This window comes from Pelophylax lessonae, assembly GCF_965119305.1.
Source record: "Pelophylax lessonae genome assembly, chromosome: 2".
NCBI classification, from domain to species: Eukaryota; Metazoa; Chordata; class Amphibia; order Anura; family Ranidae; genus Pelophylax; species Pelophylax lessonae.
Window position 1 is genome coordinate 538,570,420 of NC_138769.1, and position 27,578 is coordinate 538,597,997.

Here is a 27,578-nt window from a genome sequence, read left to right on the forward strand (position 1 = left end):
CCCAAACCACATCCAGGGTATGCAACGCCAATTCCTTAGGATGTTTGGGCCTGGGACACAGTGAAGGCAACACAATGTATTCATTCAAATGGAAATCAGGGACTACCTTAGAAAGACGATGAACAAGGGTGAAGAATTACTCTATCTTTGTGCACCACCAAGGGGTACAATAAGAGAACACCACCAGTTCTGATACCCTGACAGCAGAGGTAATAGCCACCAAAAAAGCCACCTTCTGGGACAGCGTAAGCAGGGGAATCTCCCAAATATTCTCAAAGGGAGGTTTCTGGAGAACTGAAAGCACCAAGTTCAGATCCCACGGCGGTAAGAGAGACCGCACCGGTGGAGTCAGATGGCGGACCCCTTGAACTAAGGTACGCACCAGAGAATGCGTGGCCAGGGGTCGCAGAAAGAAGACCGCCAAGGCCGACACCTGGCACTTGATGGTACTCAAAGCCAATTTCTGCTCAACACTGCGTTGCAGTAAGGTTAAAATCCGAGCCACCGAAAAAGGAGGGTGAACACCAATCGACTCACACCACAAAATGTACGCTTTCCAGGTACGATGGTAGATCTTCCTAGGCGGTAGAGTTCCTAGCCTTCAGCAGTATCGGAATCACCGACCCAGGCAAACCTCTATCCTTCAGCACCTGGCATTCAACAGCCAGTGACTGTAAAGCAGGATGGAAAATTGGCCTTTGGGACAAGAGATCCTTCCCTGAGAGGCAGCATCCAAGTGACGTCGGCGACCAGGCGCACCAGGGCAGCGTACCAAGACCAGCAAGGCAAGTCCAGGGCCACTGTAATGACCGGACCTTTACCAGCAGTCTTGAGTCTTCCAGTGTCCAAACAGCCTGAGCAGAGTTCAGACCCAGGACACCTCCCCACCCGGACAGACTGACATCCATGGTGACCACTTTCCAATACAAGGGGAGAAAGGATTTGCCCTGTCGAAGAGCTGGAGAGCGAAGGCCCCAAACCAGAGACCCCTTGGTTTCCAGGGTAAGCCGGATCGAATTGTCCAGAGACATCAGACACCTGTCCCATTTAACCAAGATCTCCCTCAGAAGACCTGGCATGGAACTGTGCATACGGAACTGCCTCAAAAAGGTAGATACCATCAGGCCCAGCACCCGAATGCAAGTCTGGAGGGATGACCATTTACTGGACAGCAGGAGATGACACACCATGCAACTTCTGGAGTTTGTCCAAAGAAAGGAACCCTCTAGCTAGAGCTGAATCCCGAGTCAGACCCATATAATCCAATTTTCTGGATGGAATTAGAGAAGATGTCTGGTAATTCAGAAGCCAACCCAACTCCCTTATGGTCTGTATAGTGATCTCCACATCTTCCATCAGTGCAGCCGGGGACCTGGCTAGCAAGAGGAGGTCGCTCAGATAGCCCAGGGCCGCAATCCCCCTCTGATGTAGCAACACCAGAACTAGGGCCAACACTTTTGTGAAGACCCTAGGAGAGAAGGCGAGACCAAAGGGTAACGCCACAAACTGATAATGCTCCTCTACTACAGGAAAACATGGGAAGCGCTGGTGTTGGGCACATATTGGAATATAAGAGAAATGGCCGCACACCAAACGATGGCTCATGATGAAAGGCATTATTTAACAAGGATGCAAGGTACAGCAAAATCGATGGTAGACATGTTTCACACGACTCACAGCGTGCTTGTTCACTACCTAAGGTAGTGAGATGGCTTGTGAGTGCCAAAGGGGACAGCCACACTCACCGCAGCATCAGCTGTATCCTACATTTTTAAAGTTTCATGCACAGATACAAACAATGCGTCCACGTGTGCCTACTCGTGCGCAGTTACAGGTGTGGAGGAATCCTCCTCACCATCTGATATTTCAGGGAGCGTGGCCGCAGACCCTGCAGGGTGGGCCCTGTCCACAGCAGCCAAGTCAGATTCAGGATCTGATGAGACAGATGAACCAGGGGAAGGCAGGGGTGCTTTTTCCTAGCCCGCCGCCCAAAAGCCACCTCCACCCGGGACACAAAGGACTCCAGGACCGCCGTGAGTGCATCGAAGGATGGCTGTGACCCACAGCTTCTGTGAGGGGGTCAGGTGGGAATGCGTGCTCCAGAGACTCAAGCGTTGAGAGGGACCCCCACAAAAAGTGTTTAGCACTACAAAAGGACATCCCCACCATGCTGGTAGCACCACCAGGTCGCCAGCAAAGAGAGAACCCCACAACCTGCAGCAGAGAGGGAGGGACCCCACCAAGACTCACCACCCCACCAGAGAAGCACCAACTGCACTAGGGATAGCATTTGCTCCACATGTGGTGTCCAGGGGAAAGAAAGACCCAGGAGTTAATACCAGGAGAAAAGGAGGAGCTCCCACAGCTGAGATTGCCGCGGCTCTGTAGCATGCCGGACTAACGAGAAATGGCCACTGGACTACACAAACATGGCCGTCAGCCATAGAAAAACAACAGTCTACAACAAAATGGCCACCGCGCGCAGCTCCACAAGGTACTTATGGACCCAGGATGGGTCCCCGGAGCCCAGGCTAACAGCATGAGCGAAGAGGGGAACTGGGCACAGGGCCCCCACAGCAGGTAGTTTCCCCTCCCTCCCCCCTTGCGATAGCCCAATCACCAGAGGTGCGACCCACTTGCCCCCACCACCAATACATTACCATACACCAGCCCCAGACACATCCCAAACTGCCATGCTACCCCAGATGGGAGAGGGGGGGGTGAAAGGGGGGAGCTAGATAACTCACAGGGACCACCATAATCAGGGGGATCTGATGGGAAGAAGGTGAATTCATGGGTCGGACCATCCCAGGAAGGGGCCAGGGAGGGTCCTGCGTCCACTCCAATACCTCCAGGGGGAGAGGGGGGGACAGTTACTCACCATCCAGGGAAACAAGAGGGCACCGCTCCAGACAGAACCTCCTCACCTTTGAACTGGGGGGGCTGTCGGCCAGGAGAAACACTGACTCAGGCCGAGACCCAGTCGTATAGACCTAGTGAGGCAATTAACTCCCAGGCCAGCCCCCATCCAGTGGGGCTATGTTGCAGATGACCTAGCACAGAGCGGTGTTCTGTGCGCGCGCGCTGGCCAGCCTGGGGTGACCACTGGATCTAGACTATCCAGCCCATCGCCCAGTCCGGCAGTTGATTGTAGATCTAGCAGGAAAAAAAAAAAACGTGAGGGAAAAAAAAAAAAAAAAAAAAAAGAAGACATTTAAAAAAGTAAAGAAAATTCCAGAACCAGAGATACCAGCTAGGCCTTTACTCCTGACTATGCAAAAAACCGAAGACCTACAGCAGAGATTGGGAGTATACCACTTAGGAATGCCCATAGGCGTAGCCAAGTTCTTTTTTCTGCCTAGTGTCCTACTCCTGTAGGGGGCAATAAAACTTAATGGTTCAGAATCCTGGAGAGCTGTGTCCGTCAATGAACGAAAGAGAAATATAATGCTTGGCACAAAAAAACATTTGCTATGACAAACAGCTAAAAATTCAACCTAAAATAACAGATATTCTCTCCTCACCCTAAACATCTGCGTGGATTTTTGCTCTAAAGCAGTATTACATCCAAAATCAAAAATAATATATAGTTCAGCTTACAAGTCATTAGATGTGGTAGCTGCATTGGTTTTCTTTTTAAAAAAGTTTTTACCCAGGCAATATCCCGGGAGAGCAATGGGAGGAGGCTTTGGAAGCAATGCGGGGGTGCTCTCTTAACGTCTCATAGAGACTGTCACAATTATACATTCTATTGCAAGTCCACCGTACCCCACTCAGGGTACATTCCATGGGTGTACTTCCTAACCCCATATGTGCTAGATGTAAAAAGGGATGTAGGGGACTTAATACACTTGCTATGGAGGTGCTTCATCATCGGTACTGGAATGCTGTGGTAACTACGGTTACCTAAGCACTGTATACTAGGTTTGCTTGATGTTGTAATACCATACAGGTATGTTAAAGAGGCTGCATCCAGAGCATTGTTTCAGGCTGGCAGCAGTGTTAATTTTGTCGACTAAAACGTTTTCGTCGACTAAATTAACACAATTTTAGTCGACTAAAATATGACTAAAACTTAAACAATTCAGATGACTAAAATACGACTAAAACTAAAATGGCACTTTAGTCATAAGACTATAACTAAAAAATTTACATCATCAAAATTAACACTCCTCTGCTGGCCATTTCTATATCGACAACACAATTCCATCCAGAGCATGTAATAATAGCACATTAAAGTTTAAACATGTATTGCACTACCGCATACGCATAAGTAAGGAGCATCTACTAACCTGCTGAAAACTAAACAATTAAGAAAAAGGCTTTTCTTATATTTTTCCCTAATATTTAATGTTGGTAATATATTCAGGTAATATGTGCAATGACATTACAGCCAATGGAGTTTACAGCAGTGTTAATTTCGTCAACAAAAAAGGTTTCGTCACCACTTTCGTCACCGGCATTTTTCAACTGACGAAAACGAGACGCAAAGTATAGCACATTTTCGTCAAATGACGACAACTATGATGAAAATCAAATCCGTTTTCATTAACAAACGAAAACTAAACAAGAATGTGAGGCAGGGACATTTACCCAACTTCCGGTTTTCACGGAGCTCCGCCTGTGTGGCGTCTGGCGTGGCGTGCCCCGTGACGTCCGACATGAGGAGTGGACTACTACAAGAGAGTCGACTCGAGACCAGTCACCTGACCTCTACAGCACTACAGCCAGACGCGCCAGGCCTGACTCATCACATGGCACTGGCACCCGGCCACCACCACATCCAGAGCAGAGCACCCACTGTGAGTTAACAGCCAGGCCAGCTTTTACTGCCTCCCTGAGTCCCCTCAGGCCACTCACCAGTCACCACTGGCATCCGGTTCCGCCATCTATCGAGGACTGTATGTGTGCATATAGGCCGCTGAGGCCCGCCCGGCCCATCCTGTTCAACAACTTCAGTTCAGAGTCAGACCAGAGACCACCCTTAAACCTCAGACCCCCATCCAGCACTCTGAGCAGCACTGTGTGCACTCACTGCACTGACTGCAGGCAGCAGCATTACAGGCCTCCTCTCTGACCTGACCATGACCATTTAGATGACTAAAATTAGTTTTAGTCGACTAAAATGTAAGATGTTTTAGTCGACTAAAATGTACTGGAGTTTTAGTCGACTAAATACGGCTAAAACTAAAACACTTGCAGAAGACTAAAATGGGACTAAAACTAAAATGCCATTTTAGTCCTAAGACTAAGACTAAAACTAAATTGAAATTTGCTGCCAAAATTAACACTGGCTGGCAGGTTCATTTTTCTTCACTGGACTTCCAGTACTCCCCCCTTGGCCTCAAATGTGGCTTGCACAGATGGGCACAACATTGAGGTTAGAAAAGCCGATATATTAGCATAGGGGCAGCTTTTCCAAATTTGAGAAGGTATGGGATAGTTGGTCAGCTTCTCCTCGTTTGGCCCCAGCTGATTTAGTAATGGACAGGTTATTGTTGTGAAATATATCACAAAAATGGATAAGTTTAGTTTGGCTTGTCTACCTGCTTTGTTATGGTGGCCCTAGTGTCCCAGTTGTACCCAGCCCTAAATACGGCTCTAAAGGATGCCTAAAGCATTCCAATGACGTGAACTACAATACTGGTATGCTGAATTGATATCTGATGTGAACTGCATGTACTTTTAATGTTTGGTTGTACAAATTTGTAACATCTTAATAAACCTTTAACGGTTTAAAAAAAAATAAATAAAAAGCTGGATTTTTGTAAGAACTTACTGTAAAATCCTTTTCTCTGAAGTTCATCGACAGGCGCAGCTGCATCTAGTCAGAGACTACAGGGTTATGCTCCTCCTATCAGGAATAGGCAATTGGCAGGAAAAAAGCTTGACCACACCTATAGTGGCTGTCCCTGCAGGCAAAACCCCACACACCCTGCTATCAACAAGCAGTTTAGTTGCAAGCAGTGTTTAGAATAGAAAAAAACCCATTCACTCAGAAGTAGAGGGACGGGTGCTGCGTCTTGTCGATGAACTTTAGAGAAAAAGATTTTATGGTAAGTTCTTACAAAAATCCAGTTTTCTCTATCGATCGACAGACACAGCTCCATCTAGTCAAACTATAGGGATGTCCCAAAGCAGTATATGCATAAGGGGTGGAAAGACAAAGCAAATGGAAACATAAATCCCCAAAGGCTAAACTTAGCCAACCAGGAACTACTGGAACTCACCCTGAAAACACAATACACAATCAAAGAGAAACATAAAAAAAAAAAAACAGTTCTTTAAACAGCAGCTTGCAAAAGCTTGCGGCCAAAAGAAGCATCTGAAGATGCCTGCTTTGTAGAAATTTTGTAAACGTATGCACAGGCGACCAAGGATAAAAAGAGGGTCTGATATTCTAAAAGACTCAGTGGTCTCCAGATAGACCCTGATCACCCAAACCACATCCAAAGAGTGCAATGTAAATTCCTTAGAATGTTTGGGCTTAGGGCAGAGTGAAGACAACACAATGTCTTCATTCAGATGAAAATCAGAAACCATCTTAGGAAGAAATGACTGATTAGGTCGAAGTACCACTTTATCCCAGTGCATCACCAGATAAGGTGAGCGGCAGGACAACACCGCCAGTTCAGATACTCTGCGAGCGGAAGTGATGGCCACCAAGGTGGCAACCTTCTGGGACAATGAAAGGAGAGAAATCGCCCGGATGTTCTCAAAAGGAGGCTTTTGAAGAACAGATAATACCAGATTGAGGTCCCACGGAAGTAGCGGGGACCGTCTCGGAGGAGCCATATGGCCCACTCCCTGTATAAAAGGTACGACTCAAAGCATGCATAGCTAACGGGCGTTGAAAATATATAGCCAAAGCCAACCGATGTTCAACTCCATTCTGCAGAAAGACCAATACCCTAGCTATCGAAAACAAGCAAGGGTGCACCTTCAGTGATCCACACCATGAAATATATGATTTCCATGTACGATGATATATCTTCCTCGAAGTTGACTTCCTAGCTTTCAATAGCATAGGAATCAGAGTCAGAAAGACCTCTATCTCTCAACACCTGGCTTTCAACAGCCATCCCGTTAAAGCCAGGGACTGTAAAGCAGGATGGAAGATTAAACTGAGAAAAGATCTTCCCTGAGAGGAAGTCTCCAAGGATCATCGGCGACCAACCTTACAAGGTCTGCGTACCAAGACCAGCGAGGCAAGTCCGGAGCCACCAGAATGACCAGAATCTCTTCCACAGCTATCCTGCGCAGAAGCCTCAGCAGGAGTTTCAACGGAGGAAAGGCATAAATTAGCCGACACTGACGCCAAGGAGCCATCAGAGCGTCTGTGGCATCAGCCAGAGGATCTGGAGACCTGGCTATGAATCTCTGAACCTTCTTGTTGAGGCAAGAAGCAAACAGATCGACCTAGGAAGTCCCCCACCGAACACACAGGAGATGAAACACCTCCAGGTGCAGGAACCACTCCCCTTGATCCAACACCTGACGACTCAGGTAATCCGCTTGCCAGTTCTCCACACCTAGAATGTGTACAGCAGAGAGGGCTGGAACAATTTTTTTCCACCCAGGCTAGAATTTCGGCCACCTCTTTGGCTGCCTAGACACTCTTGGTGCCCCCATGGTGATTGATATAAGTCAAAGTCGTGGCGTTGTCTGATTGAATCCGAACCAGACAATCTTGCAGACGAGTCGTCCAATCGCTCAGACAAAGCTTTATTGCTCTGAGCGCTAAAACATTTATCGGGAGTTTAGACTCTTCCATCGTCCAGGTACCCTGGGCACAGAGCTTCCCCAGCACCCGGCCCCAGCTCGATAGGCTGTCGTCCGTGGTCACCACTGTCCAAAACAACGGGAAGGAAGACTTGCCCTGGCATAGTGATGGAGACTGAATCTGCCACAACAGAGCAGACTTTATGTTGTGGCTTAACCGAATCAAAGAGTCCAAAGACTTTGGATCCTTGTTCCATTTGACAATAATCTCCTTTTGCAAAGGTCTGGTATGGAAATGAGCAAACGGAACCGCCTCGAAGGTTGATACCATCAGACCCAAGGCCCCCATGCAAACTCGAAGAGAGGACAGATTGTTCGCCAACAACTGAATTGCTTCCTGACACTTTTGCAGCTTGTCTGGGGGAAGAAACAGCTTGGCCAAGGCCAAATCCAGAGTCAAGCCCAGATAATCCAGTCTCAAGACAGATGTCAGAGAGGATTTCTTGAAATTGATGTTCTAAAAGAAATCCTGCAGAGTTCTGACAGTGACTGTCAGACCCCCCCCCCCCACAAGACTGAAAGAGAGTCCGCTCTCAACAGGAGATTGTCTAGGTACCCCGGTACCGCAATCCCCCGCTGGCGCTGCAGTGCCAATACCAGTGCTAAGACCTTGGTAAACACTCTGGGAGCTGAAGCGAGACCAAAAGGTAACGCCACAAATTGATAATGCTCCTCTGCAACCGCAAAGCGAGGAAACCGCTGGTGACAAGCGTAAATAGGGATGTGTAGATATGTGTCCCCTTCACCATCAGAATGCGATGACACCGACCCCTCAGGGTGTCTGCGTCTGCGGCGGCCATGTCTATCTTAGAGTTCGAAGACCCTGCAGATGGAGGTGAGGGCGGAGGGCGTTTGTGGTTGGCAGCACTAGCAATGACAAAATCTACCTTAGACATCAAATTTTGCAAAAAAAAATGCAATATCTGGCTAAGGCTGAGAACCAGAAGGTCCCTCAATCGCTCCCGGGGGGGGGGGGGGGGGGTCTGCAGGTGAAATATTATCCTGGGACTTTATGTCACACTTTTTAAAATAATTGGGCAGTGTCTCTTTAAGACCGCCAAAAACGCAGTCCCACCACTATAAGTGCGGGCTCACAATCCTCGGTTATTTTAAGATAGCAGCAGAGTGAATGAAGAAAAACCCACAGGGAACCCCAGGAAAACTTTACCAGACCACAGAGGAGACTTCCTGCACAATCTGTGTAAAAACAAAACTGACACTGACTGTACAGGAAGAGGAAGAGTAAACTCAGCCTCTATGTTTTAAAAACCATGATGCATGCCTATGATCCAGCCTATGGACCTCATAAAAATGGCCGCTCATGCATTCTCAATGGGGAATTATAGAAAATAGCTGCCCATATAATCTAATGGGAATCTATCCACAGCAAAATGGCGGCCCCCACGGCGCACCATGCGTTCTCCAGGACTCCCGAAAAGGGGGCCCAGTACAATAGGCATTGGAAGGTCCCTGACCAGGGGCCCACACAGGACAAGTCACCCCCCTCAAAAAAGTGCCACAACGGCCGCAATATTAGCGCCCCTCAGGTAAAAACCTGCTAGGGGTAGGGGAATGCTGAGGGGTACACCGGACTAGTCCTCTGAGATGCCAGGGGTACCGAGGGAGCCCCTAAGGTCCAACTATTCCAGGGAAAAGCCCACGTCCACCCCAAGACTGACCAGGGGTTTTTGGGGGGACAATTTACTCACCATACCACGGCACCAGGTGGGCGCCATTCCGAAACAGATCACCTCCCACCCGGGATGGGGATGCTGTCATACAAGGGGAGGCTGCGACTCAGGGCGTTCCAGGTCGTGTGCGTCCCAGTGAGACAGTCCACTCGCAGGCTCGTCCCCATCCATCGGGGCACTGTTGTGGCGAGGCCTAGTTCTGGACTATACCCTGCTCATGCTCGCTGGCCAGGCTGGGAGACCTTAAGGATCTAGATTATCCAGTGCAAAACCTCAGCCGGCTGTTGCTTGTAGTTCCTCTGGATCTTGTTCCTCAGGAACTAACTAGTGAAAATAAAAACATCACAAAAAAAACTTTCCTATAAGTCCCAGCAGGAAGATAGGTCCTATTCCTTAAACTAGGCAGAAACAAACTGCTTGATGATAGCAGGGTATGCGGGGTAATGCCTGCAGGGACAGCCCCCCCATAGGTGTGGTTAAGCTTTTTTTCCTGCCTAGTGCCTATTCCTGATAGGAGGAGCATAACCCTATAGTCTCTGACTAGATGGAGCTGCATCTGGCAATAAATGATAGAGAAAAGATGTTTTTTTTCTGCACCACTTTTTGCCTGGTGATAAGTGTAAACGTATCTCCTGTATTAGAGTCCCTACACACTGGATGAAGGAGCAGAGAAACACCTTTGTACAGTATCATTGTTAGCCACTTGCCTACCTGGCCATTTTCTGACATTTCTCACATACATGTAAAAAAATCAGCATTCTGCTAAAAAAAAAAATAAAGCACTTCGAACCCCCAAACATTTTCTGAAGGAAGAAGCCCTTGACTATAAAATAGTGGTTGTTGCAATATTTTTTATTACACAATATTTACAAAAGATTACTGACTTTTTAGGTAAAATATCAAAGAGGACATTACGCTGAGTAAATACAGTTGTGCTCATAAGTTTACACACCCTGGCAGAATTTATGATTTCTCTGCCATTTTTCAGAGAATATGAATGATAACACAAACTTTTCTTACACTCATGGTTAGTGTTTGGCTGAAGCCATTTATTATCAATCAACTGTTTACTCTTTTTAAATCAAATGACAACTACCCAAATGACCCTGATCAAAAGTTTACATACCCTGGTGATTTTGGACTGATAACATGCATACAAGTTGACACAAAGGGGTTTGAATGGCTAATAAAGGTAACCATCCTCACCTGTAATCTGTTTGCTTGTAATTAGCATGTGTGTGTGAATATAAAAGGTCAATGGGTCTCTGGACTCCTTACAGACCCTTGCATCTTTCATCCAGTGCTGCACTAACATTTCTGGATTCTGAGTCATGCGGAAAGCAAAAGAAGGATCTACGAAAAAAGGTACTTGAACTGTATAAAACAGGAGAGGGATATCAAAAGATATCCAAGGAATTAAGAATGCAATCAGTGTTCAAACTCTAATCTAGAAGTGGGAAATTAGGTGTTCTGTTGAAACCAAACCTTGGTCAGGTAGACCAACTAAAATTTCAGCCACAACTGCCAGGAAAATTGTTCGGGATGCAAAGAAAACCCCACAAATAACTTCAGGTGAATTACAGGACTCTCTGAAAACATGTAGTGTGGTGTGGCTGTTTCAAGATGCACAATAAGGAGGCACTTGAAGAAATGTTCTGCATGGTCGAGTCACCAGAGGAAAGCCATTACTATGCAAATGCCATAAAAAGTATCCCGCTTACAATACGCCAAACAGCATAGAAACAAGCCTCAAACTGTCCGGCACAAAGTCATTTGGAGTGAGGAGACCAAAATTTACCTTTTTGGCCACAACCATAAATGCTACTATGGAGAGGAGTCGACAAGGCCTATGATGAAAGGTGCGCCATTACTACTGTGAAACACAGAGGTGGATTGCTGATGTTTTGGGGATGTGTGAGCAACAAAGGCACAGGAAATTTAGTCAGAATTGATGGGAAGATGAATGCAATAGGTTATCAAAAAATAGAGGAAATTTTGCATTCATTAGCCCAGAAGCTGCGCATTTGACGTACTTGGACATTCCAACATGACAATGATCCTAAACACAAGGCCAAGTCGACCTGTCATTGGCTACAGCAGAATAAAGTGAAGGTTCTGGAGTGGCCATCTCAGTCTCCTGACCTCAATATCATTGAGCCACTCTGGTGAGATCTCAAACGTGCAGTTCATGCAAGACAGCCCAAGAATTTACAGAAACTGGAGGGTTTTTTTGCCAGGAAGAATGGGCAGCTTTACCATCTGAGAAGATAAAGAGCCTCATCCACAAATACCACAATAGACTTCAAGCTGTCATTGATGTTAAAGGGGGCAATACACGGTATTAAGAACTGGGGTATGTAAACTTTTGATCAAGGTCATTTGAGTCGTTTCTGTTGTCAATTTGATTTAAAAAGAGTAAACACAATTAATAAATTGCTTCAGCCAAACACTAACCATGAGTGAAAGAAAAGTTTGTGTTATCATTCATATTCTCTGAAAAATGGCCAAGAAATCAAATTCTGCCACGGTATGTAAACTTAGTTAAAAGGAGGTCTGGCACTAAAATTATTGCTCTCACTTTTAGGGTGATACCTCAAAACACTTCGGACCGAAGTGCACATTCGCATCGAGATAGTTTGATCAAATGCTTATGTAGCTGGTATTGCCTTTTAAACAACAAACCAAAACCAGAGGAGACTAAATCCTCATCGAAATAACAGATGTGGAACCCAGTCTGTGAAAGTAGACTTTAAGGGCATGCACCATGAGACAGATGACACCATAATAAAATAATAATTTTTTTATTAATGACACAATAAAAATACAACATAGTTAAAAAGATAGAGGACGGACTCCAAACAAGACATGTCAGTCCAATATAATGAATAAATATAATAGAACAATTACAGGTCATATAAATAATGACAAAAGGCAAACCAGTTTAATAGAACCAGGCAAAAGAAGAGTGCATTGGTTGGTATCAAGGGTCGACGCGTTTCGCAAGCGTGCTTCCTCAAGACCTTGCAGATACACAAATACAGGTTCTCTTAAAGTAAAAGAGATATATCATCAATGTTAATATACAATGACCATGATTATATCCATATGGATATAATCCATTCATCACAGGTCACTGGCTTCATTCATCACAGGTGTACCTTCACCTCCTTGATACTCAGTTGGCCGGGAAGAGAGCAGCACTCCTGGGCTCCCCAACTGACTTGGAAAGCCAGAGAACGGCAGCAGCAGGGGGCATGCGGGAACCCTCCTTTCGAACACTGTAAAATTGATTTGGTGGCTGTAGAGCTACTGGGATCACTTTTATAGGAAAGTCCATTGCTGGAATCAAATTTTGATATGGATATCATGCCTGCAGATGCAGGCAAAATCCTGGTATAACCACTTCCATCCAAGGATGTAAAGGTACATCCTAAGGGTGTGACATGGTTAATCTGGGGGGAGAGGGACAGTTCGATACACTAGTAGATTTAGGCCAGTTGGAGATGAACATCATAATTTACTGAGGTTTATACTCAGGATCTCGTTGACCAAAAGATCCAGAGTAATATGTTCTGTAAAACCCTTATGTAAATGTTTTAAAGCAGTTACAGCACCAATTTGTTTTTTCATCTAGAATAAAAATGGATTTTTGTAAAATCTTACCGTAAAATCCTTCTCTTAAGCTCATTGACAGACGTAGTCCTCGTTGATTAACAACAACTCGGGTTATACTGCCCTCTACAGGAGTAGGACTAGACAGGAAAGAAAACATTCTGGCCACACCCTGGGGCAGTCCCAGAGGGTATATCCTCTCACTTCCTGCTACAGCAAATCAGTTATGTCACAAAGCAGTGTTTAGAGAATTTAACCCAACCCAACTCAAAAACAGAGGGGCGGGTACTACGTCTGTCAATGAGCTTAAGAGAAAAGGATTTTACAAAAATCCATTTTTCTCTGTCGCTCATTGACAGACGTAGTCCTCGTTGATTAATAACGACTCGGGACGTCCCAAAGCAGTACCACAAATGAGGGGTGGGATAACAGAAATCAAAATCCAGAAGGCCCAACCGGAGCCAACCAGAAGCATCAAGGACTCATCGAGTAAAAAGATGAGACCTAAGTGAAACACCCAACAAACCCTTGAGGTAGACCAACAGTCTCCTCAGATTGCGGCCTGCAGAACCTTGTGGCCAAAAGAGGCATCTGACGATGCCATCACATCAACTTTATAAAATGTTGTAAAGGTATGAACCGACGATCAAGTCATCGCCTTGAAAACCTGGATCGCTGACGCCTGATGGCGGAAGACCCAGGAGACACTAGGCGCCCGAGTAGAGTGCGCCTTAACAGGGAACGGAGGATTCCAACCCTTAATAGAATAAGCCTGTACCACCGTCTGACTGGTCCATCTAGATATGGTCGCGGCAGACACAGGCAACCCCCTTCAAGGGCTATCCGTGATCACAAAAAGTGAGTCCGTCTTACGAAAACAAGTTCGTAGTAGTCAAGTGTATCCTTCTGAACCCCATCCAAGGAGTGTAATGCAAACTCCCAAGGATGGCTAGTCTTAGGACACGGGGAAGGTAACACAATATTTTTATTCAGATGAAAACTCTGAAAACCACTTAGGAAGGAAGGATGGATCTGGAAGAAGAACCACCTTATCCCTATGAACCACCAGATATGGGGAACGTCAAGATAATGCGGCCAGTTCTGACACCCTGCGTGCAGAAGTAATGGCCACCAAGAAGGCCACCTTCTGGGAAAATGCAAGCAAGGGAATCTCCCTAATATCTTCAAAGAGAAGTTTCTGAAGAACTGACAACACTAAATTAAGATCCCAGGCGGTAAGGGTGCGCGCACTGGCGGAGCCAGATGTCGCACCCCCTGAATGAAATTCCGCACCAAGGAATGATTAGCCAAAGGTTTCTGAAAGAAGATTGCTAACGCTGAAACCTGACCCTTGATAGTGCTCAAGGACAGTTTCTGCTCAACCCCTTGTTGCAGACAGACCAAGATTCGGGTCACCGAATAGGTATGTGGGGGAAATCCAAAAGATTCACACCACGCCATACAAGACTTCCATGTGCTGGAAGTCGCTTTCCTAGCTTTAACTAGAGGTAGGAATAACTGAAGCTGACACTCCCTTGTCCTTCAGTACCTGGGTCTCAATGGCCAGGCCATTAAGCCAGCAATTGTAAAGCAAGATGGAAGATCGGTCCCTGAGACCGCAAATCCTCCCTGAGAGGAAGTCTCCAAGAAGCGTCCGCGACTAGCCTCACCAAGTCGGCGTACCAGGCTCGACTAGGTCAGTCCGGAATTTCCAGAATAACTGGAATTCCCTCCACCTCTATTCTGCGAAGAAGTTCCCGCAGTAACTTGAGAGGATGGAAGGCATGCCGTAGCTGATACTGCTCCCACGGGGCGATCAGCGTTTCTGCTGCGTCCGCTAGAGGATCGCGGGTGCGAGCTACAAACCTCCGCACCTTCCTGTTGAGCCAAGGTGCCAACAGATCCACATCTGGGGTGCCCCAATGAAGGGACAGCTAGTGAAAAACCTCTGGATGAAGAGGCCATACCCCTTGATCCAGAATCTGATGGCTGAAAAAATCTGCCTGCCGATTTCCCACCCACGGAGTGAACACTGCGGGGAGATCCGGAACAAACCGTTCCGTCCAATGAAAGATGCTAGTCGTTTCGATGGCCACCAGGACACTCTAAGTGCCCCTTTCTTGACATAAGTCACGACCGTGGCATAGTGCGATTGGATCAGAATCGGGCTGCTCTAGAGCTGCTCGGTCCAGTAAATCAGACAAAATCTGATCGCTCTCAGTTCCGATACCCTATTGGTAACCTGGATGCTATCGGAAGGAATGACTTCCCCTGGTTGAGCATCGGAGACTTCCTGGTCCGCTCGCTCAACCGGATCCGATTGTCCAGGGAATCTGAATTCTGATTCCATTAGAAAAGAATCTCCTTCAGGAGAATTCGGGTATGAGACTGGGTATACGGTACTGCATCTAAGAAGGCCACCATCAGTCCCAGCCAATTGATGGACAGCAACATCCGAATCGTTGACAACCTTCTGGAGTTTCTCCGCAAGGAGAAACTTTCTTGCCCAGGATGTATCCAACATTAGGCCCAGATAGTTCACTCTCCTGGTGGAAACCAGGGATGATCTTTGGGAAAGCGAAGAAAACGCTGATGTCCTGCGATGATGGGGATATAAGGAAAGGCATCCTAAATGTCTATGGACGCCAGGAACTCCCCCTGATGCAGGGAGGCCACCACTGTTCGGATGGACTCCATCTTTCCCCAAGTCCAGAATTGGCCGCACCTTGCCCTCTTTCCTGGGCATTGTGAACAGGTTTCGAATAGAACCCCTGAAACCTTTCAATGTTAGAAGGGAAGAATCGTACCGGTGGATGTGATCGAAACTCGATCCTGTATCGTGACCGTCTGACCTCGCGAACCCCTTAGTCTGGGGTTCTGGAAACCCCGGAAAACCGGAAACCGGTGAAGACATCCCCCCACCCCAGAGATGGGTAGGGGCACATCAGGCTGTATTCGGCTTTGGAGGGTTTCGCCTTATCGCCCGCCCTCGCAGAACGAACAAACTCTTTATGAGCAGAAAGGGAAGGTCCTCGTTGGTTACGAGGTCCTCTTTATCCTAACAGTCTGTGGCAAGACAGCAGGTGGTACCGTCTATCCTTTAAAGAGGGATTCCTCAAACGGATAGCGCCTAGCCATGCGTTAGGAAATAACAGGGGTTTGTTTCAAAATGACCCCATTTGGGTAAAGGAAAATCCTTCGCCCTTTTGGTAGGCTAACAAGTACCAAAAAAGAATTTCAGTCTCAGCTACCTCTGCCGGTGTAACCTCAAGACTAAAGGTTTCCCGGACGGACACAACTAGTGCATCCACCACTCTTGTGCTATGGCGGAGGCAGAAACGTTCTCCTCACTGCTGAGGAGACATTACCTGAGACAACAGCCCCATAAGAGGGACCTGCAGCTGCATTGACCAGCTCCGAATCCGTATCTGAAGTATCAGATAAAAAATAGGGGTAGGAGGGGGTCGCTTCTTGACCCCCGTCTCTGACAGGCCACCTCAACCCGGGATACCAAAGACTCCAAAACTGCCGATAATGCATTAAAAACAAGTGGGGTACTGGAGGGTCCTGAGGCCACCTTGAGGGGATCAGGTGGGGATACCTAAGCGGCAGGGTCAATGATTATACAAGACATTTGCCAGCGACAAAAAATGACAAAGTAAAAAACCTTTTTCTTTTTTTTTTTTTTTTTTGTATCCCCCAGTCGCAACAGTGCCCCTCAGTGTTACCTGCCTTTTTGGACCCCACAGAGAGAGAGAGAGACCCCAAGGCTCATCCCTGATGCACAGAAGTTTTAATCAGCTTGCTCAGTGCTGTCCTGTTACAGACAGGAAGTCTTTGGCCCTTTTTCCTGGGTAAAGGAGGCGGCTCCGCCCCTTAACACGTCTTCCGGCGCCTCCCCCTGGCTTTACGAGGTGTTTGGTCACCTCAAACATGGCCGCCCCCATGCTGGAGACACGAGGCTACGCCAATATGGCGGCCTCGTGTGCTCTGCAAGACAATGGCGGCGGCCTGTTAGGATAGCGGCGGCTTAGCAGCGGCCTGCGGGATGCTGTATTCGGCCTAGCGGCCTGCGGGAGTGCATCGGCCCCCCAAACTTCACCCTGGATGGTGATCAGCCTGGCCGGCGGTACCGGACCCCCGTCGGAAGGCAGCCTGCCCTTGCTGGAGGAATGCGATCTGGTCTGCATAGACATCGCCCTGTGAACACCTCTGACAGGTAGGATACCGTATGCTACCACAGTAATATTCTAGTACTGCCACTGACTTCAGTCATCTTTACAGTTTTGAAATGACATTAGATTGTCAGCTCCCAAACCAAGCCTCCTGGTTTCTTGTTCACAAAAATCACACTCAAATAGGGGGGATCTGTGACATGTTATAGGATAGAGGGGAGACCCATCCTTACCATTTCAGAGAGGGGCCCGCGTTCACCACAAACCCGTTAGGGGGAAAAGGGGGAACATACTACTCACCATACCGGAACCAGGCGGGCGCCTACTCCTGACAGTACCCCTCTCCACCGGGGTGGGAGGGATGTCGACCAATACGGACGCCGTGACTCATGGTCATTGGCGTTTAAGCGAGACGTTCAACTCGCAGGGTCAGTCCCCGTCCAGTGGGACTATGTCGCGGCCGTAGGCTGAACTGGGGTGACCACTGGATCTCAACATCCAGCCCGTCGCCCAATTCCAGCTTTCTTGCTTGAAGATCTCACAGGAACACTGGAGAAAAAAGCTGTCTAAAAAATATTTCTAAGAAAAAAATCCTGCCAGGACCGAAGATCCTAGCAAGGCATCTAGGTCCTTACTCCTAACTAGACAGAAAAAAACTGATTTGCTGTAGCAGGAAGTGAGAGGATATACCCTCTGGGACTGCCCCTAGGGTGTGGCCAGAACGTTTTCTTTCCTGTCTAGTCCTACTCCTGAAGAGGGCAGTATAACCCGAGTTGTTATTAATCAACGAGGACTACGACTGTCAATGAACGACAGAGAAAAAGGTCCCACTCCCTTCCTGCCACCTGGACCTCAGATCTCTCCATAAAGAGGACTCGTCACGGTCCATGCTATCACAAGTGATGTTGTTCATCCCTTCTGATAGCAATAAAAGTGATAAAAACATTTTTAATAAAATGTACAATGTAAAAATCAAAAAAAAAAAAAAAAATGTAAAATGCTCAAAGACGAAAGCAGTCCCACGAGCATATGTCAACAGCATTTGCACCACATATGTGACGTATCACTGCGAACATCAGAGCGAGAGAAGAATTTAAGAATTCTAGCAGCAGACCTCCTGTGTAATGCCCCATACACACGTGCAGATTATCTGCAGACTTTTGTCTGCAGACTTACCAAAACCATATAATATGAGGTCAAACCTAAACACTTTCAATTTGTATGCAATCCGGCAGGCCCTTGCACTACATAGAAAAGGTAAGTCTGCAGACAAAAGTCTGCAGATAATGCACGTGTGTATGGGGCATAACTCTAATCTGGTAACCTGTAAAGACTTTGAAAGCATTGCCTATGGATAATTTAATGTACTGTAGTTTGTTATTGTGCAGCAGTTAGTCGCCGTTCCACGGGTGTGCACAATTTTAAAGCATGACATGTTTGGAATATATTTACTCGGCATAACATCATCTTTTACCAAAAATTTGGTATTACATTTTGTTTGTGTTCACTAAAATTGATTAAAATGTATTCTCTCTCAAAAAAGTTGTATTTTTGACTTACCCTAAAATCCATTTCTCTGATGTTCATTGACAGACACAGCTCTTGATTCTTCTTAACCATTGGTTATACTGCCCCCTACAGGAGTAGGACACTAGGCAGGAAAAAGCTTGACTACACCTATGGGAAGTCCCAGGGGGTATAAACCCATTCTCAGCTTTAGGCACTCAGTTTTGTTACAAGCAGTGTCAGAAGAAAGACAACTCCACAGAGGGGTGGGTGCTGTGTTCGTCAATTAACATCAGAGAAATGTATTTTACGGTAAGTCAAAAACCCCATTTTCTCTTTCGTTAATTCACGGACACAGCTCCTGATTTTTCTTAACCATTGGGAGGTCCCAAAGCAGTGTTAAACGTGGAGGGATGGGAAAACATCAGAAAAAAAATTCCCAAGGCTAACCATAGCCAACCAGGTAACATCGAGCTCCACCATAAACAAATGGAGCTCCCCTGAAAAACAATACACCCTCAAATAGGACCAGGTCCTCTAAAAAGCAGCTAGCAAAACCTTGCGGCCAAAAAGAAGCATCCGCAGATGCCAACACAACCACTTTACAAAAAACTTTGTAAAAGTGTGCACTAACGACCAGGTGGCCGCCTTGCAAAAACCTGCTTCACTGACGCCTGAAGATGGAAAACCCAAGAGACACTAAGCGCCCTACTAGAGTGTGCCTACAGGGAAAGGAGGAACCTGACCCCTGATCGAATAGGCCTGAACCACAGTCTGTCTGATCCATCTGGAAATGGTAGCAGAAAAAGCAGACAACCCTTTGTGAGGTCCGTCCGAATTACCAGGACCACATCCAAGACACGCAAAGGCAATTTCCTTCAGATGTTTAGGCCTGAGACGCAGGGAAGGCAGCACAATGTCTTCATTCAAATGACATTCAGAGACCACCTTAGAAAGGAATGACGGACAGAGGCAAAGCACCACTTTATTCTTGGGAAGCACCATAAGGTGAACGACAGGATAACGCCGTCAGTTCTGACACCCTGCATGCAGAGGTGATAGCCACCAAAGAAGGCCACCTTCTGGGGAAAGGTAAGCAGGGAAACCTGGATATTTTCAAAGAGAAGCTTCAGTAGAGCTGAAAGCACTACATTAAGATTTCAGGGCGGCAACGGAGCCCACACTGCAGGAACCAAATGTTGGACACCCTTTGTGGCCAAAGTTCGTTGAAAAAAAGACCGCCAAAACTCGATGCATGGCCCTTGATGGTACTCAAAGCCAAATTCTGTTCAACCTCCCTTTGAAGGAAGGTTAAGATCTGAGCCCCCGAGAAGGAGCGAGGATGAACCCCACGAGACTCACACTACGCAATGTACGTCTTCCACGTACAATGGTAGTTCTTCCTAGAAGTAAATGTCATAGCTTTTAACAACGTTGGAATCACTGACTCAGATAAACCTCTATACTTTAGCACATGGCGTTCAAACGCCAAGCCGTCAAAGCCAGCGACTATAAAGCAGGATGAAGATCGGTCCTTGGGACAGCAGCTCCTCTCTGAGAGGAAGCTTCCAAGGAATGTTGGTGACCAGCCGCACCAGATCGACGTACCAAGCCCGGAGAGGCCAGTCCGGCCCCACCAAGATGACTGGAATCCCTTCTGCCTTGATCCCGAGTAGAAGTCTGGGCAGAAGCTTGAGGAGGGAAGGCAAAGATCAGAAAATACTGACCCCACGGGCCACCAGCGCGTCTGTGACGTCCGCCAGTGGATCCCTTCACCGAGCCACAAACCTCTGCACCTTTCTTTTGAGCAGAGACGCCGACAGATCAACCTCGGGGGTGCCCCATCGGAGATACAGCTGATGAAACGCCTCCGGATGAAGGGACCACTCTCCTTGGTCCAACACCTGCTGACTGAGGTAATCCACTTGCCAATTTTCCACCCCGGGAATGTGTATGGTGGAGAGGGCTGTAACAAACCATTCTGCCCACTTGAGAATGCCAGCTAGCTCCAGAGCCACCAGGGCCTTTCTTTTGCCCCCTTGGTGATTGACCTAAGCCACGGCCATGGCATGGTTCGATTGAATGTGCCCTGTGCATCCCCAAAGACGATTCGTCCAATGATCCAGACATGCCTGATTGCTCAGAGTTCCAAGACATTGATCGGTAGTCTGGACTCTTCCAGCGTCCAGGACCCCCGAGCAAAATGCTTGCTGAGGACACCTCCACAGCCAGACAGGCTGGCATCCGTGGTGACCACTGTCCAATACAAGGGGAGGAAGGATTTTCCCAGCCGAAGCATCGGGGAGCAAAGCCACCCTATTAGGGACTCCTTTGTTCCCTGGCGGATCTGATTGTCCAGAGACTGCAGAGTCTTGAATCTCCCTTTGCAGGGACCTCATATGAAACTGTGCAAACTGATCCGCCTCAAGGGTAAATATCATCAGGCCCAGCAACCACATACAAGTCTGTAGGGATGACCATTTGTTTCACAGCAGGAGGCAAATCACAGTCTGCAATTTCTGGAGCTTGTCCAGAGGAAGGAGCACTCTGGCTACAGCCGAGTCCAGAGCCAGGCCCAAATAGTCCAGCTTTGTGGACAGAGCCAGGGCAGATTTCTTAAAAATCAGAATCCAGCCAAACTCCTGCAGAGTTTGTATTGTGATCTCCAGGTTCTCCACCAGAGCAGAGGGAGAATCTGCTCGCAAAAGGAGATTGTCCAAGTAACCCAGTCCCACGATCCCCCGTTGGCGTAACAAGGCTAGCACCAGGGCCAACATTTTTGTGAAGACACAAACTGATAATGCTCCTCTGCCACAGCAAAACAAAAAAACGTTGGTGACTGGCACATATTGGAATGTGAAGATAGGCATCCTTAATATCTATAGAGGCGAGGAAATCCCCCTGACGCAGGGATGCGCCCCCCCCCCTGTTCGAATAGACTCCATTCTGAACTTCTGTACCCGCACAAAGCATTTTAGCGACTTGAGGTCCAGGATTGGACACACTTTGACTTCCTTCCTCGGGACTGTTAACAGGTTTGAGTAAGAACTCTGAAAACGTTCCGAAGTCAAAACTGTGACAATCACCCCTTAAAGGAACAGGTCTTGTACCCCCCCAAACAGACCCTGTAACTGTTCTGGAGTAAGGCGCAGGTTGGAAGGAAAAAACCTTGCCAGGGGACAAGAGCGAAACTTGATCTTGTAGCCAGACCGAATGAGTTTGTGGACCCACTTGTCTTGTACCAGGGAAGTCCATGGGTCTGAAAACCAGCGAAGACATCCCCCCATCCCCAATACGGGTGAGGGTGCACCTTCATGCAGAAGGAACCTTGTCCGTGGGTCTGGAGAAGCCCACTCTCGGCTTGCCAGACCAGGTTAGTTTGGACTCACCAGAGGAGGCCCTGAAAGTCTTCGAGCCCTTGTCAAGCGACCCTGAGGAATGAAAAAATGTCTTATGAGCCAAGAAGTTACACATCTACAACGAGGTTCCTTACCCTTAGTAGCCTGCGAAAGAAAGGTACTCTTGCCTCCTGTGAGAACTTTAATGATATCATCCAGGGTAGCTTCAAACAGGCGATCTCAATGAAAGGGAAGATCAGTCAAGGCCTTTTTAGAAGTCTGGTCTGCAGAGCCAAAGACACCCCTAAGGAGCACCACCAAAACAGGCAAGCCATCAGGGGAGCCGCATCCAAAGAGGTATTACAGATAAACTACAGCCCCTGGACAAGCTGGTCCACCAGCTCAGCAAAGGCAAGGGGGAGCTGTTCTCCCTCCAGGTAACGGCGTAGGAGCTTAGCCCACTCGGTCAGAGTTTGCGAAACCAGAGCAATGGTAAATACCGGTCTCATTGCCAAACCAGCTCAGGTGTACATAGTGCGGGCCCCAGCCTCTGCCTTCCGGTCAGCCAAGTCCTTAAACGCCGAAGAGGGGCTCCCACCGCAGAAATTGCCGCCCATAGGGCTCCACTGTCATGGCCTTCGCTATTTACAAACCACAAGAAACTGGCTGCCGGACTACACAAACATAGGCGCCTTGTATAGGAATACACAGGCTACAACAAAATGGCGGCCCCGCGTGGCGTACAGGGACCCAGAATTGGAAGACCAGGCCTCAGGACAGATTTAGGCAGGATGGAGGGCCCTGGCAAAAACCCCCACCAGGTACAACCCCCCTCCCCCCGCAAAATCGATCATCCAGTCGCCGGCGGCACACCCCAACGGCCCCCATTGCCAGTAAGCGTCCTGCCCCCCACCCCAGGAAAGTGGCAAGACCACCCAAAGAAATACATCCCCAGCGTATTTTTGAGGGGGGGCAGGTTGAGGAACTTGGCAAGGGCGGATGCCTTCGGGAAGGAGGGGAACCCAGGAGCTCGACCGTCCCAAAGAGGGGCCCACGACAACCCCAAAACCCTCCAGGGGTACAGGGGGGGAAAACAGCTACTCACCACACCAGGAACCAGGTGGGCACCAGACAGATCTTCCTCTCCATCTAAATGGGGGCGCTGTCAGCCAGTAGGAACGCTGCGACTCAGGCCGAGGCCAGGTCGTATGCGACCTAGCGAGACGTTTAACTTGCAGGGCCAGCCCCCATCCAGTAGGGATATGTCGCGGCTGACCTAGCGTGGAGCTGAGGCCTGCGCATGCTCGCTGGCCAGACTGGAGTGACAACTGGATCTAGATTATGCAGCCATCGTCCAGTCTGGCAGTTGATAGGAGATCTGACAGGAAAAATCCAGGAGGAAAAAATGTTCTACCTAAAAAATTTTGCCAAGACCAAATATCCCAGCAAGGAACTAGGTCCTTACTCCTAACTAGGCAGAAAAAAAACAACTAAGTGACTATAGCAGGAAGGGGGGGGGGGGGGGAGTATACCCCCCTGGTACAGCCCAAGTTTTTTCTGCCTAGTGTCCTACTCCTGTAGGGGGCAGTAAAACCCAACCGTCAAGAATGACAGGAGCTGTGTCCGTCAATGAACGAAAGAGGAAAATGGTTTTCAAAATGTTTTACAAATAAATATATGAAAAGTGTGGCGTGCATTTGTATTTAGCCCCCCCAAGTCAATACTTTGTAGAACCACCTTTCGCTGTAATTACGGCTGCAAGTCTTTTTGGGTGTGTCTCTTTTTGTAATCTTTTTACTATTGACAAATTTGAAAAAGATTTTGTGACTTTTTACATGCGCTAGGAACGTTTCTGGAATTCTATTTACGATTGATTGTTAAGTCTCTTTTAAAAAAAAAACAAAAAAAACAAACATGTTATACTTACCTGCTCTGTGCAGTTTGTTTTGCACAGTGGACCAAATCCTCCCCTTCTTGGGTTCCTCTTCTATGCTCCTGGCTCCTCCCTCCTGTTGAGTGCCCCCACAGCAAGCAGGAGGCACCTGAGCCTAGTCACAGCTCTCTGTGTCCATTCAGACACAGAGTCGCGACCTGGCACCGCCCCTCTCTCTCTCCTGATTGGCTAATTGACCGATTGACAGCAGCAGGAGCCAATGGCGCCGCGCTGCTGTCTCAGCCAATGAGGGGAGTCCTGGGCAGCTGAGAAACTCCTGTAACATCGCTGGATAAAGTTGGGCTCAGATAAGTATTAGGGGGGCTAGTAATGCAGTAAGATAAAAAAAAAACCTTCTGCCTTTACAATCCCTTTAAGGCTCCTTTCACACCAGTGGACCGTTCGGGTCCACCTGTCTGCTTTTTAGGCAGACACAATCAGATCACCCATTTTTGTATGGGATTATAGATGTCAGCAGACGTGTCCGCTGTTACCCGCCGGCATCCGATCTGGTCTGCTGAAAAACAGTCGGATGAGGATACGTTCACCATCTGTCCGGCGGATCGGATGACAATCGGATGGAAAAGGACATGCAGTCCGTTTCCATTTGACCGCCCAATAGAGAGCAGCAGGCTGTGTCCATGACCGCTCTGCATAACTGAGCGGACACGTATCAGTCAACCGCCTGCTCAGTGGGGATCAGCTGAGAGATCCCTAGCTGAGCAGGCAGATCCACGTGGACAAATTTCCACACAGTATGAAAAGGGACCTTAGACCCCGATTGCTTCCTTGCACTACTTGTTGCATTCCATGTAGTTGATAATCTAGTTCAGTGATAGCGAACAAATTTGGCACCCCAGATGTTGTGGAACCATATTTCCCATGATCCTCAACTACACTGCAGATAATGTAGTTCCAAAACATCTAGGGTTCCAAGATTCACCATCACTGGTCTAGTTCAGCCAATTTGTTTGCCAGGCTACATGCATTTGTGAACATAACTTAATTTTGTATATGTGTTTAATATTCTAATATTGCTTCATTTTGGAGGATACATGCAGTCTGTCCCTACAGTAGAGCCAGTAACTGAGCAGAAAATGTCAGCCCAGGTTCTCCAGCAACCCAAGCCCTCCATCTTCTTACTTTACCAGTTTCTTAGCCACTTGTTTAACTCCCTAACCTCCTACTGCCTCTCTGTGTGGCTCATGGCACAAGAAGCATTTCTGAAAATAAAACCTTGGAGATCCTTTTCCCAAACTTGGTACCCAAGTCTCAAATCTTTTTTTAGGATGCTCTACCTCCCTCTAACTTTGTCATCTGTGCCAATGTGTACCAGGACAGCTGGATCTTCCTCAGCTTCACCCAAAAATCTGACAACCTTATCGTTAATGCATCAAACTAAAGCCAATGGTCTGGCAATTCAGCCCTTTTAAACACTTCTGGACCGGAAGGAATTGCCCCCTTAATGACTGGGCCAATTTTTGCGATTCGGCACTGTGTTACTTTAACGGACAATTGCCCGGTCATGCAATGCTGTACCCAAATAAAATTGATGTCCTTTTGTTCCCCACAAAAAGAGCTTTCTTTTGGTGGCATTTGATCACCTCTACGATTCTTATTTTTTGCGCTTTAAACAAAAAAGCAAAAGCGACAGTTCTGAAAAAACAAACAATATTTTTCACATTCTGTTAAATAACATTCCTAAAAAAGAAAAAAAAAAAAAAAAAATTAAAAATCAAAATTTAACATTTTAGGCCAATTTGTTTTCTACTACATATTTTTGGTAAAACAAAAATCACAATAAGCGCATTTTGATTGGTTTGCGCAAAAGTTATGTTTACAAACTACGGGAAAGTTTTATGTAATTTTTATTGTTTTTTTTTTTACTATTAATGGCGGCGCTCTGCAATTTTTAGCGGGACTGCGACATTGCGGCGGACAGATCGGACCCCCTAACTGACATTTTTGACACTTTTTGGGGGGGACAGTGACATTACCACAGTAATCAGTGCTAAAAATATGCACTGTTACTATAATGATGACACTGGCGCGGAAGGGGTTAACACTGTGGATGATCAAGGGGTTAAATGTGAGCCTAGGGGAGTGATTCTAACTGTAAGGGGGTGGGGCTTGTGAAATGATCACAGAGACCTGTGAGCCTCTGATCAATCCAGAGAGAAGAACGGTCAGCTGTGTTTACAACAGCTGCCCTTCCTTCTCTCTCAAGGGGGGAACGATCACGGGTGCCAGGCGGCAAATCAGAGTCGCCTGCCCCCTGCATCGGGGTCCCCGCTACCTAGCTGCAGGTTCGCGCAGGAGTGGCTGTCTGCCGTAGAATAACTGCGGTGGATGGTCCTTAACTGGTAATAATGGGAGTCCCCTACCACCAGTGTCTCCCTGTCTTTGCCTACACACCTGTTCTCATTCTCCCTGCAGCAGTCTTTCCCTTGGATGCTATAGGAGGTAGCCCATCCTAGCAATGATACTCTTGAACTGATATCCCAAATATCATGCAACTGTAAATAATTATTGGCATGTATAACCCTTTTCCCTCTACCCCCCCCCCCCCCCTTCTAACTGTAATCGTTACCAGTGCCTTCATTTTCTTTGCTCTACACTATACTGGCCCCAGTCAGCACCTGAGGTGTGAGGTCCAAACTCCACTCAAAGTTGTTAATTTTTTGCAGTGTTGCCAACTGATTATGGAGATTCAGGATTCCAAGCAAAAAGCAACTTGCTCATACCTTGCACATACAGTGGGGATCGAAAGTTTGAGCACCCCAGGTAAAAATTTGTATTAATGTGCATAAAGAAGCCAAGGAAAAATGGAAAGATCTCCAAAAAGGCATCAAATTACAGATTAGACATTCTTATAATATGTCAACAAAGTTAGATTTTATTTCCATCATTGACACTTTCAAAATCACAGAAAACAAAAAAATGGTGTCTGCAAAAGTTTGGGCACCCTGCAGAATTTATAGCATGCACTGCCCCCTATACAAGGCTGAGACCTGCCAGTGTCATGGATTGTTCTCAATCATCATCTGGGAAGACCAGGTAATGTCAATCTCAAAGGTTTTAAATGCCTAGACTCATCTGACCTTGCCCCAACAATCAGCACCATGGGATCTTCTAAGCAGTTGTCTAGAAAACTGAAACTAGACGCTCACAAAGCTGGAGAAGGCTATAAGAAGATAGCAAAGCGTTTTCAGATGTCAATATCCTCTGTTCGGAATGTAATTAAGAAATGGCAGTCATCAGGAACAGTGGAAGTTAAAGCAAGATCTGGAAGACCAAGAAAAATATCAGACAGAACAGCTCGCAGGATTGTGAGAAAAACAATTCAAAACCCACGTTTGACTGCACGATCCCTCCAGAAAGATCTGGCAGACACTGGAGTTGTGGTACACAATTCCACTATAAAGAGATACTTGTACAAATATGGTCTTCATGGAAGAGTCATCAGAAGAAAACCTCTTCTATGTCCTCACCACAAGAATCAGCGTTTGAACTTTGCAAATGAACATTTAGACAAGCCTGA

General features: G+C 47.2%; 1 protein-coding gene across 1 annotated transcript in view; it reads right to left on the reverse strand.

The window, feature by feature from the left end:
• The window catches only part of SUGT1 (SGT1 homolog, MIS12 kinetochore complex assembly cochaperone), a 324,599-nt gene that overhangs the window by 191,289 nt on the left and 105,732 nt on the right, over positions 1-27,578 (reverse strand). The window lies entirely within an intron of this gene.